The sequence below is a fragment of the Prenolepis imparis genome, unplaced genomic scaffold (assembly GCF_030444845.1).
Source record: "Prenolepis imparis isolate NDT839.2.m4 unplaced genomic scaffold, iyPreImpa1.0 SCAF_14, whole genome shotgun sequence".
In the NCBI taxonomy this organism is placed as follows: domain Eukaryota; kingdom Metazoa; phylum Arthropoda; class Insecta; order Hymenoptera; family Formicidae; genus Prenolepis; species Prenolepis imparis.
Window position 1 is genome coordinate 4801493 of NW_028141172.1, and position 14302 is coordinate 4815794.

The window sequence follows — 14302 nt, forward strand, 5'->3', positions numbered from 1 at the left end:
GGTATTAAGTATAAGTACAATCTGGTTAATTGCTAACGAACATAACACATTATGTTCTTTTATTTCGCGATGTTAAACTTGAATAAGCGATATTCATAATTGCAAGAAATATTGATGGACGATCATCGAAATATTACTTAATACATGCAATCGCGTTTAATCTTTAATCAGTCTTCGAAATTTGATATTAATATGTATATATGTCAGGTTCCGTACACACACGTATAAATGACACACTTGAAATTACAATCACAGTGATTACCAAATCGAAATATTGAATCGTATATAATATAAATTTGAATACACAGTAATAATTTAGACGATGGTTCAAGTACAAAAGTTACAGCCTATAATGATTTTTGAATTTGGCGCGCGGCGCGCTGATCGTCGACTTACGTAGTTACTACGTCACGTCCTTCGTCCCTCGCGTCCTCGCGCTAGTCACGGTATCGCGCTCAATCGGCTCCGCATTTTTCACGCGTTTTTCCCGTTAAGAATGAATTCCGCGTACAAACGAATGTTGGGAGTATTGAATCGTGCCACGGGCAATTAGCAGGAAGTATTAATTAACTCGTGCGATCACGGTTAATCAACCTACGACAGTCTGCATCCGCCGGGCTACGCCGCTTAGCCGCTTTTTCTCCGAATCGATCGATCTCATTGAACATTCTATTTATTAAGAGGTATGTATCATTTGGCGTCATTTATTTGTACGAATCGCATCGCGTTCAAGCTTTTGTGCTTTGGGGAAACTATATTTTGGATGTGAGATATTTAATTAATACATAATTTATCGTTTTCAGAGAGAGAGAGAGAGAGAGAGAGAGAGAGAGAGAGAGAGAGAGAGAGAGAGAGAGAGAGAGAGAGAGAGAGAGAGAGAGAGAGAGAGAGAGAGAGAGAGAGAGAGAGAGAGAGAGAGAGATGATTGTGTCGCGCGCGAACCGCGCGAAGTTCGCGCCGCACAAAGTGTTGCACTACGTCACGATGTACTACGTCACAGCGTACTACTTCACTACATATCGCGAATATCGAAAGTGGCGGATGGTTATATATCGTCGTTATTTATCCGTTGTTATTTATGCAATCCGGTGCGTAGTGCGTGCAATCGGTGTCGAGAATGCCGTACAAAGTAACGGATGATCGTTCTATCGTATTATTTAATGCGGGAAATCGAAATCTGTAATGCCTGGTCGATGGAAATGCATCTCGGCGAACGATTTCCGAAACGACGCAACAATCAACGAGAATATGGCAGCGTTTCAACGACTGGTGAGCAAATTGACTTTATTTACCTGATTATATCATTGTCATTTACCTGAAATATATAGCTAGCATATGAAAATCGCTCATATAATAATAATATAATATTATTTATAGGAACGACTTTCCGAAGCGACGCAACAATCAACGAAAATATAACCGAGTTTCAACGACCGGTGAGTAAATTGATTTTATTTAACTAATTATACCTATCATCGAATTTATATCATCGCCATTTATTTGAAATATATATTAGCCAGCATATAGAAACCGCTAACATAATAATAATATAATATTGTTTAGGATATAAATTGATTTTTGAGATTAGCTCAGAAATAAATTTACATTATATATATATACATATATTTAAATTTATAATATTTTCGATAAACACTCGCATTAAAAATTTCATAAATATCTTAAAGTTATTCTTTTTTTTTTTTTTTTTTTTTCAAGAAACGCAATAATATAACATTGGTTAAAAAAATCTATTTTTTAAATTAGCTCAGAAAGAAATTTAAATTTTACATTATATATATTTTCAATAAGCATTCGTATTAACAATCTCATGAATATTTTAATGACTTCTAAAAAGTCTCTAATGAAAACGATTCTATGGAATTTAATTAAATGAGATGTGTGAAAAGTTTAATCATTTTAATTACTTATTTGAAAGACATTGAATGCATTTTCATTAAGAATTTGACTCTTGCTTCATTATGTAATAATTTCATTTTTACGATATTGGTCCCATCTGAATATTTATATAATTTAATTAAATTAGATGTTTGATCAATTTAATCATTTTAATTATATATTTGAAAGACATTGAATGCATTTTCATTTAGAATTTGACTCGTGCTTTATTATGTAATAAATTTATTTTTACGATATTGGTTCTATTTAAATATTTATATAATTTAATTAACTGAGATCTAAGATTATTTCAATCATCTTAATTACTTATTTGAAAGACATTGAATGCATTTTTATTAAGAATTTGACTCTTGCTTCATTATGTAATGATTTCATTTTTACGATATTGGTCCCATCTGAATATTTATATATTTTGTGTGCTGCTACAATTTGAATTTTATTTATATGTTACAGATCAACATAACTGACTGTCTTGATAATCTGTGAGGAGGAGGTCTGGGAGACATTGGGCACCAGTCGAACAATCATGGAGTGAGTATTTATTGACTTTATTTAGTTCAATTACTAAATAAAAATTTATAAAATAAAATAAAATAAAATAATAAAATTATTATAAATCAAATAAAAAATAATTATAAATTAAATAAAAATTTAATAATTGTAAATTAAATAAAAATTATAAATTAAATAAAAATTTATAAAATTATTCAACTATATTTCTACTTGCTCTCTATTGTAGGCATGGAAAATAAAATCCAATGCGTACAGTAATAATTTTCTAAAATATTAATTATTTTTGGCGCTACTACAATTTGAATTCTAATTGTATGTTACAGATCAACGTAACTGACGACTGATGATCTTGACAATCTGAGAGGAGGAGGAGGTCTGGGAGAGACGTCGGGCACCAGCGGAGCAACTATTGTGTAAGTATTTATTATTAATTCAATTATTATTAAATAAAAATTTATAAAATTTTTTAATTATATTGCTGTTTATTATTTGTATGCATCGAATATAAAATTTAATGCATACAAAATAATAATTTTTTTAAGTATTAATTATTTTGAGCAGTTCTATAATTTGAATTTTATTTATATGTTACAGATCAACGTAGCTTCAATGCAGTTAACTCCGCTATTGTGCATCGACCGGTGAGTGAAAAATTATTTTATTACAAAGGTAACGGTTTTGTAGAGATTAGATTGTGTGGAAATGTGTAGATCTAGATTGTAACTTGTGTATAGACTGTAGATTTTGTAGATAGTTCCGTTACCTTAAAATGAATGGGTTATTAAAGATTAAAAGTATAATAAAGATTATGAATACAGTTTAAGAATTACAGTTTAAGAAAAGGAAAAGAAACATTTTATATAGTAATACATAATATATTCAATCTAATTTATTTTAAAAGAACATACTAACAATTATATTAATTGTATGTGTGATTATAAATTTTAAATGATTAAATAATTATAATTACTTATTATTATAATGTACAGATTTTATATTATATATTTTGTAATCCATTCATTTATGTTGATTGATCATTTGAGTTTACATTAGTTAAAATAAAGTTATATTTTAAAATATATAACATATCAGATATTTTGCGGATATTTTGAGAATATATAATAATTTTGGACTAAAAGAAAAAGTAATAGTGATATAAAATTTGCAGAAAAATTCATGATAATATCTTAAAATTTTTAGTACGAATTATGTTATTTTATTTTATTTTTTTTTTACTTTTGTGATTCATCGATTGCGCTATCGTGTAATTCGGAAATAAACTGTAAACCGCGAATATATTAAAATTGATTATCGAATTTTCGCGGATTCATAACAAAGAACGTACAAAATTCCTTTTATATATAATATTAATTTATTATAATTTTCATTAAAGGGGGGTGTTATCGATATTATAGAATAATAATTATTAAGAAATGACAGTTATTACTAATGAAGCACATATGGTGTGCTTGACATCGCCATAAAATTGAGCGATATGATCGGCAACACGACGGTCTAACAATAAGACACAATCGGACGGTAGTGTCGCGCGTTCAAGTGCGGGAGTGTCGTTCAAAGTATCGCGCGTTTAAGTGCGGGAGTGTCGTTCAAAGTATCGCGCGTTATCATCAATCAGCAGACTTTGACTTGAATTATTGGACAATCCTGATCAATCTGACCTGAGAGGAGGAGCAGGACTAGGAGGCATCAGGCACCGGCGGAGCAACTTTGTGGTGAGTGTTTATTATTTATATAATATTTATATAATATGATGTATATGTATAATATTTGACTTGTTATAAATCACGTATTTTTTTACGCATAGATATTATATAATTCTATTTATATATTGAATAATTTAAATAAAGGAAAATTAGAGAGAAATAACTCTATATGTATAAATATTATAAAAGTTTTTTATATTTAAAAAAATAATCTTTACAAAATTTATAAAATTATTCAATTATACATACCTATCTACTGATTATTGTACGCATCGAATATAAAATTTAATGTGTAAAATACTAATTAGATATTAAAATACTAATTAGATAATAATTATTTAAAACGCTGTTATAATTTATATTCTATTTGTATGTTACAGATCAACGTAGCTTCGATGCAGTTATCTCCTCTGCTGTTGAACATCGATTGGTAAGTGATAAACTATTATTTTATTACGAGGTAACGGTTTCATAAATATTTGATTGTAGAGATGTAGATTTAGAATGTAGATTGTAGACTGTAGATTGTAGATAGTTACTATCCGTTACCTCAAAATGAATAAACACACAATTAATTAGGATGAATATTTCAATTTAAAAAAAAAAGATAATTTCTATAGTCTTTTTTAAATATTTTCTATTATCGAAGTGAGAATTATTTTATTCATGTTTTCTCATATATTTAAATGCGCTCTTTCTTTCTTCATCTTTTTTAACAAGTTTTAATTATTAGGTGCAATGATTAATTTTTTTGATTGTTTAATGTCGCGATTTAATTATCATAACTTCAAGTTATGACACGTCTTTTTTTAAACACCGGAAAAAAACAAGTGCGCGCTACGCGCATTCTTCGATTTTATATACTAGTTACTAGAACAACACAATCGCGCGCTACGCGCGCGCCATTCTTCGATTTTTTGTCAAAAAGAATATTTAAAATAAAATAAAATAAAGTTTGTATAAACTTGATTAATATTTTTTCACAGAAATCAGCTGATTAAAGCATTAATTTGATAATTAAATTTTAAAATAATAATATGGTAAAAATAGTAATATATTTAATAGTAATATAATTAAAATAGTATTATGTTGTAAATAATATGTTATAATACCTTCTTCTTGATTAATATTTTTTGATAGAAATCAGCTGATAACTGTCAAAAATATTATAACATATTATTTAAAAAATTAATAAGCAAATTAACACTTTAATCAGCTGATTTCTGTCAAAAAATATTAATTAAGCGAAAATTTGTTAATTAAATTTTAAAATAATAATATGTTATAAAAATTAAAATAATAATATGTATTAAATAATATATTATACTACTTAAAATTCGATTGTTATTTTAGAAAACTATCAGCTGATTTCTGTCAAAAAATATTAATCGCAGCTAAGGCATTATAACATATTATTTACAACATATGTTACTATTTTAATTTTTATAACCTATTATTATTTTTATTACTATTATTATTTTAAATTTTAATTAGCAAATTAACGATTTATTTAAATTTTAAACTAATAATATGTTATAAAAATTAAAATAATAATATATGTTTTAAATAATGTCATAATTCTTTTTGACACTTATAAGCTGATTTCTGTCATAAAATATTCGAGTTTAAAATATTATAACATATTATTTACATCATATTATCACATTTTTATGAAATTAATTTTATCTGATATAAATATTTTTTTAAAAAATTTTGTACATTTTTTTTATAACGATAATTTTTTCACATTAAATTCAACAATAATATTCAAAGAAATTATAATAAATTTTTTTTCGATGTAACACAAAGTAAAATAGATTAATGTATACCTAAATGATAACAATATATATAATTATTATATTATATTTGTATAACAATATATAAAACTAAAAATTATGAATTAAAATTATTCAAATATATATATAATCGCATTTCTAAGAGCAGATGTTCAGATCATTTTAATTACTTATTTGAAAAACATTGAATGCATTTTCATTTTGAATTTGACTCGTGCTTTATTATGTAATAAATTTATTTTTAAGATATTGGTTCCATTTATATATTTATAAAATTTAAATAACTGAGATATAAGATCATTTCAATTATTTTAATTACATATTTGAAAGACATTGAATGCATTTTCATTTTGAATTTGACTCGTGCTTTATTATGTAATAAATTTATTTTTACGATATTGGTTCCATTTATATATTTATACAATTTAAATAACTGAGATATAAGATCATTTCAATTATTTTAATTACTTATTTGAAAGACATTGAATGCATTATCATTAAGAATTTGACTCTTCCTTTATTATGTAATAATTTCATTTTTACGATATTGGTCCCATTCAAATATTTCTATAATTTAATTAAATTAGATGTGTGATAAGTTTAATCATTTTAATTACTTATTTGAAAGACATTGAATGCATTTTCATTAAGAATTAGACTATTGCTTCATTATATAATAATTGCATTTTTACGATATTGGTTCCATTTATATATTTATACAATTTAAATAACTGAGATTTAAGAGTATTTCAATCATTTTAATTACTTGTTTGAAAGACATTGAATGCATTTTCATTAAGAATTTGGCAACAGCTTCATTATGTAATTAATTTATATTTACGATATTGGTCCCATCTGAATATTTATATAATTTAATTAAATGAGATCTATAAATATTTCAATCATTTTAAATACTGGTTTGAAAGACACTGAATGCATTTTCATTAAGAATTTGACACCAGCTTCATTATGTTATTAATTCTTTTTTACGATACTGGTCCTATTTGAATATTTATATAATTTAATTAAACGATATCTAAGAGTATTTAAATCATTTTAATTACTTGTTTGAAAGACATTGAATGCATTTTCATTAAGAATTTGACACCAGCTTCATTATGTTATTAATTCATGTTTACGATATTGGTCCTATTTGAATATTTATATAATTTAATTAAATGAGATCTATAAATATTTCAATCATTTTAATTACTGGTTTGAAAGACACTGAATGCATTTTCATTAAGAATTTGACACCAGCTTCATTATGTTATTAATTCATGTTTACGATATTGGTCCTATTTGAATATTTATATAATTTAATTAAATGAGATCTAATATTATTTAAATCATTTTAATTATGTATCATTGTTATTAATTCATTTTTACGATATTGGTCCTATTTGAATATTTATATAATTTAATTAAATAATATCTAAGAGTATTTCAATCATTTTAATTACTTGTTTGAAAGATATTGAATGCATTTTCATTAAGAATTTGGCAACAGCTTCATTATAAAATATATTCATTTTTAAGATATTGGTCCCATTTGAATATTTATATAATTTAATTAAATGAGATCTATTATTATTTAAATCATTTTAATTACTTGTTTGAATAATACTAAATGCATTTTCATTAAGAATTTGGCAAAAGCTTCATTATGAAATTTATTCATTTTTACGATATTGGTCCCATTTGAATATTTATATAATTTAATTAAATAAGATCAAATATTATTTAAATCATTTTAATTACTTATTTGAAAGACACTGATTGCATTTTCATTAAGAATTTGACACCAGCTTCATTATGTTATTAATTCATTTTTACGATATTGGTCCTATTGAATATTTATATAATTTAATTAAATGATATCTAAGAGTATTTCAATCATTTTAATTACTTGTTTTAAAGACATTGAATGCATTTTCATTAAGAATTTGGCAACTGTTTCATTATAAAATATATTCATTTTTAAGATATTGGTCCCATTTGAATATTTATATAATTTAATTAAATGAGATCTATTATTATTTAAATCATTTTAATTACTTGTTTGAATAATACTAAATGCATTTTCATTAAGAATTTGGCAAAAGCTTCATTATGAAATTTATTCATTTTTACGATATTGGTCCCATTTGAATATTTATATAATTTAATTAAATAAGATCAAATATTATTTAAATCATTTTAATTACTTGTTTGAATAATACTAAATGCATTTTCATTAAGAATTTGACACCAGCATCATTATTTTATTAATTCATTTTTACGATATTGGTCCTATTTGAATATTTATATAATTTAATTAAATAATATCTAAGAGTATTTCAATCATTTTAATTACTTGTTTTAAAGACATTGAATGCATTTTCATTAAGAATTTGGCAACAGCTTCATTATAAAATTTATTCATTTTTACGATATTGGTCCCATTTGAATATTTATATAATTTAATTAAATGAGATCTATTATTATTTAAATCATTTTAATTACTTGTTTGAAAGACACTGAATGCATTTTCATTAAGAATTTGACACCAGCTTTATTATGTTATTAATTCATTTTTACGATATTGGTCCTATTTGAATATTTATATAATTTAATTAAATAACATCTAAGAGTATTTCAATCATTTTAATTACTTGTTTGAAAGACATTGAATGCATTTTCATTAAGAATTTGGCAACAGCTTCATTATATAATTTATTCATTTTTACGATATTGGTCCCATTTGAATATTTATATTATTTAATTAAATGAGATCTAATATTATTTAAATCATTTTAATTACTTGTTTGAAAGACATTGAATGCATTTTCATTAAGAATTTGGCAACAGCTTCATTATGAAATTTATTCATTTTTACGATATTGGTCCCATCTGAATATTTTTTAATTTAATTAAATGAGATCTAAAAATATTTCAATCATTTTAATTATTGGTTTGAAAGACACTGAATGCATTTTCATTAAGAATTTTACACCAGCTTCATTATGTTATTAATTCATTTTTACGATATTGGTCCTATTTGAATATTTATATAATTTAATTAAATGAGATCTATTATTATTTAAATCATTTTAATTACTTGTTTGAAAGACATTGAATGCATTTTCATTAAGAATTTGGCAACAGCTTCATTATGAAATTTATACATTTTTACGATATTGGTCCCATTTGAATAATTATATAATTTAATAAATGAGATCTATTATTATTTAAATCATTTTAATTACTTGTTTGAAAGACATTGAATGCATTTTCATTAAGAATTTGGCAACAGCTTCATTATAAAATTTATTCATTTTTACGATATTGGTCCCATTTGAATATTTATATAATTTAATTAAATGAGATCTATTATTATTTAAATCATTTTAATTACTTGTATGAAATACATTGAATGCATTTTCATTAAGAATTTGGCAACAGCTTCATTATGAAATTTATTCATTTTTACGATATTGGTCCTATTTGAATATTTATATAATTTAATAAATGAGATCTAATATTATTTAAATCATTTTAATTACTTGTTTGAATAATACTAAATGCATTTTCATTAAGAATTTGGCAACAGCTTCATTATGAAATTTAATCATTTTTACGATATTCGTCCCCTTTGAATATTTATATAATTTAATTAAATGAGATCTAATATTATTTAAATCATTTTAATTACTGGTTTGAAAGACACTGAATGCATTTTCATTAAGAATTTGGCAAAAGCTTCATTATGTTATTAATTCATATTAACGTTATTGGTCCTATCTGAATATTTATATAATTTAATTAAATAATATCTAAGAGTATTTCAATCATTTTAATTACTTGCTTGAAAGACACTGAATGCATTTTCATTAAGAATTTGGCAACAGCTTCATTATGAAATTTTTCATTTTTACGATATTGGTCCCCTTTGAATATTTATATAATTTAATTAAATGATATCTAATATTATTTAAATCATTTTAATTACTTGTTTGAATAATACTAAATGCATTTTCGTTAAGAATTTGACACCAGCTTTTTTATGTAATTAATTTATTTTTACGATATTGGTCCCATCTGAATATTTATATAATTTAATTAAATGAGATCTATAAATATATCAATCATTTTAATTACTGGTTTGAAAGACACTGAGTGCATTTTCATTAAGAATTTGGCAACAGCTTCATTATGAAATTTATTCATTTTTACGATATTGGTCCCATTTGAATATTTATATAATTTAATAAATGAGATCTAATATTATTTAAATCATTATAATTACTTGTTTGAATAATACTAAATGCATTTTCATTAAGAATTTTACACCAGCTTCATTATGTTATTAATTCATTTTAACGATATTGGTCCTAATTAAATATTTATATATTTTAATTAAATAAGATCAAATATTATTTAAATCATTTTATTTACTTATTTGAAAGACACTGAATGCATTTTCATTAAGAATTTGGCAAAAGCTTCATTATGATATTTATTCATTTTTACGATATTGGTCCCATTTGAATATTTATATAATTTAATTAAATAAGATCAAATATTATTTAAATCATTTTAATTACTTGTTTGAAAGACACTGAATGCATTTTCATTAAGAATTTAACAAAAGCTTCATTATGAAATTTATTCATTTTTACGATATTGGTCCCATTTGAATATTTATATAATTTAATTAAATAAGATCAAATATTATTTTAATCATTTTAATTACTTGTTTGAAAGACACTGAATGCATTTTCATTAAGAGTTTGGCAACAGCTTCATTATAAAATTTATTCATTTTTACGATGTTGGTCCTATTTGAATATTTATATAATTTAATTAAATAATATCTAAGAGTATTTCAATCATTTTAATTACTTGTTTTAAAGACATTGAATGCATTTTCATTAAGAATTTGGCAACAGCTTCATTATAAAATTTATTCATTTTTACGATATTGGTCTTATTTGAATATTTATATAATTTAATTAAATAATATCTAATAGTATTTCAATCATTTTAATTACTTGTTTTAAAGACATTGAATGCATTTTCATTAAGAATTTGGCAACAGCTTCATTATGAAATTTATTCATTTTTACGATATTGGTCCCCTTTGAATATTTATATAATTTAATTAAATGAGATCTATTATTATTTAAATTATTTTAATTACTTTTTTGAAAGACATTGAATGCATTTTCATTAAGAATTGGGCAACAGCTTCATTATGTTATTAATTCATTTTTACGATATTGGTCGTATCTGAATATTTATATAATTTAATTAAATAATATCTAAGAGTATTTCAATCATTTTAATTACTTGTTTTAAAGACATTGAATGCATTTTCATTAAGAATTTGGCAACAGCTTCATTATGAAATTTTTTCATTTTTACAATATTGGTCCCCTTTGAATATTTATATAATTTAATTAAATGAGATCTAATATTATTTAAATCATTTTAATTACTTGTTTGAACAATACTAAATGCATTTTCATTAAGAATTTGGCAAAAGCTTCATTATGAAATTTTTCATTTTTACGATATTTGTCCCATTTGAATATTTATATAATTTAATTAAATAATATCTAAGAGTATTTCAATCATTTTAATTACTTGTTTTAAAGACATTGAATGCATTTTCATTAAGAGTTTGGCAACAGCTTCATTATAAAATTTATTCATTTTTACGATATTGGTCCTATTTGAATATTTATATAATTTAATTAAATAATATCTAAGAGTATTTCAATCATTTTAATTACTTGTTTTAAAGACATTGAATGCATTTTCATTAAGAATTTGGCAACAGCTTCATTATAAAATTTATTCATTTTTACGATAACGGTCCCATTTGAATATTTATATAATTTAAGTAAATGAGATCTATTATTATTTAAATCATTTAATTACTTGTTTGAAAGACATTGAATGCATTATCATTAAGAATTTGGCAACAGCTTCATTATGAAATTTATTCATTTCTACGATATTGGTCCCATCTGAATATTTTTTAATTTAATTAAATGAGATCTATAAATAGTTCAATCATTTTAATTATTTATTTGAAAGACACTGAATTCATTTTCATTAAGAATTTTACACCAGCTTCATTATGTTATTAATTCATTTTTACGTTATTGGTCCTATTTGAATATTTATATAATTTAATTAATTGAGATCTATTATTATTTAAATCATTTTAATTACTTGTTTGAAAGACATTGAATGCATTTTCATTAAGAATTTGGCAACAGCTTCATTATGAAATTTATTCATTTTTACGATATTGGTCCCATTTGAATATTTATATAATTTAATTAAATGAGATCTATTATTATTTAAATCATTTTAATTACTTGTTTGAATAATACTAAATGCATTTTCATTAAGAATTTTACACCAGCTTCATTATGTTATTAATTCATTTTAACGATATTGGTCCTAATTAAATATTTATATATTTTAATTAAATAAGATCAAATATTATTTAAATCATTTTATATACTTATTTGAAAGACACTGAATGCATTTTCATTAAGAATTTGGCAAAAGCTTCATTATAAAATTTATTCATTTTTACGATATTGGTCCTATTTGAATATTTATATAATTTAATTAAATGAGATCTATAAATATTTCAATCATTTTAATTACTGGTTTGAAAGACACTGAATGCATTTTCATTAAGAATTTGACACCAGCTTCATTATGTTATTAATTCATGTTTACGATATTGGTCCTATTTGAATATTTATATAATTTAATTAAATGAGATCTAATATTATTTAAATCATTTTAATTATGTATCATTGTTATTAATTTATATTTACGATATTGGTCCCCTATGAATATTTATATAATTTAATTAAATGATATCTAATATTATTTAAATCATTTTAATTACTTGTTTGAATAATACTAAATGCATTTTCGTTAAGAATTTGACACCAGCTTTTTTATGTAATTAATTTATTTTTACGATATTGGTCCCATCCGAATATTTATATAATTTAATTAAATGAGATCTATAAATATATCAATCATTTTAATTACTGGTTTGAAAGACACTGAATGCATTTTCATTAAGAATTTGGCAACAGCTTCATTATGAAATTTATTCATTTTTACGATATTGGTCCCATTTGAATATTTATATAATTTAATAAATGAGATCTAATATTATTTAAATCATTTTAATTACTTGTTTGAATAATACTAAATGCATTTTCATTAAGAATTTTACACCAGCTTCATTATGTTATTAATTCATTTTAACGATATTGGTCCTAATTAAATATTTATATATTTTAATTAAATAAGATCAAATATTATTTAAATCATTTTATTTACTTATTTGAAAGACACTGAATGCATTTTCATTAAGAATTTGGCAACAGCTTCATTATGAAATTTATTCATTTTTACGATATTGGTCCCATTTGAATATTTATATAATTTAATAAATGAGATCTAATATTATTTAAATCATTTTAATTACTAGTTTGAATAATACTAAATGCATTTTCATTAAGAATTTGGCAACAGCTTCATTATGAAATTTAATCATTTTTACGATATTGGTCCCCTTTGAATATTTATATAATTTAATTAAATCTGATCTAATATTATTTAAATCATTTTAATTACTAGTTTGAATAATACTAAATGCATTTTCATTAAGAATTTGGCAACAGCTTCATTATGAAATTTAATCATTTTTACGATATTGGTCCCCTTTGAATATTTATATAATTTAATTAAATGAGATCTAATATTATTTAAATCATTTTAATTACTTGTTTGAATAATACTAAATGCATTTTCATTAAGAATTTGGCAAAAGCTTCATTATGTTATTAATTTATATTTACGATATTGGTCCGATTTGAATATTTATATATTTTAATTAAATAAGATCAAATATTATTTAAATTATTTTATTTACTTATTTGAAAGACACTGAATGCATTTTCATTAAGAATTTAACATAAGCTTCATTATGAAATTTATTCATTTTTACGATATTGGTCCCATTTGAATATTTATATAATTTAATTAAATAAGATCAAATATTATTTTAATCATTTTAATTACTTGTTTGAAAGACGCTAAATGCATTTTCATTAAGAATTTGGCAACAGCTTCATTATAAAATTTATTCATTTTTACGATATTGGTCCTATTTGAATATTTATATAATTTAATTAAATAATATCTAAGAGTATTTCAATCATTTTAATTACTTGTTTTAAAGACATTGAATGCATTTTCATTAAGAATTTGGCAACAGCTTCATTATAAAATTTATTCATTTTTACGATATTGGTCCTATTTGAA

General features: G+C 22.8%; 1 long non-coding RNA gene across 1 annotated transcript in view; it reads left to right on the top strand.

Moving 5' to 3' along the window:
- The first annotated feature begins 219 nt into the window (after nucleotides 1–219).
- The window catches only part of LOC145945465 (uncharacterized), a 122188-nt gene continuing 108105 nt past the window's right edge, over nucleotides 220–14302 (top strand). The window contains exons 1-8 of the long non-coding RNA XR_014426858.1: nucleotides 220–683; nucleotides 880–1269; nucleotides 1378–1436; nucleotides 2371–2448; nucleotides 2754–2843; nucleotides 3025–3071; nucleotides 3871–4163; nucleotides 4535–4584. This is a non-coding gene — a long non-coding RNA (uncharacterized LOC145945465). The remainder of the gene's footprint in view (nucleotides 684–879; nucleotides 1270–1377; nucleotides 1437–2370; nucleotides 2449–2753; nucleotides 2844–3024; nucleotides 3072–3870; nucleotides 4164–4534; nucleotides 4585–14302) is intronic.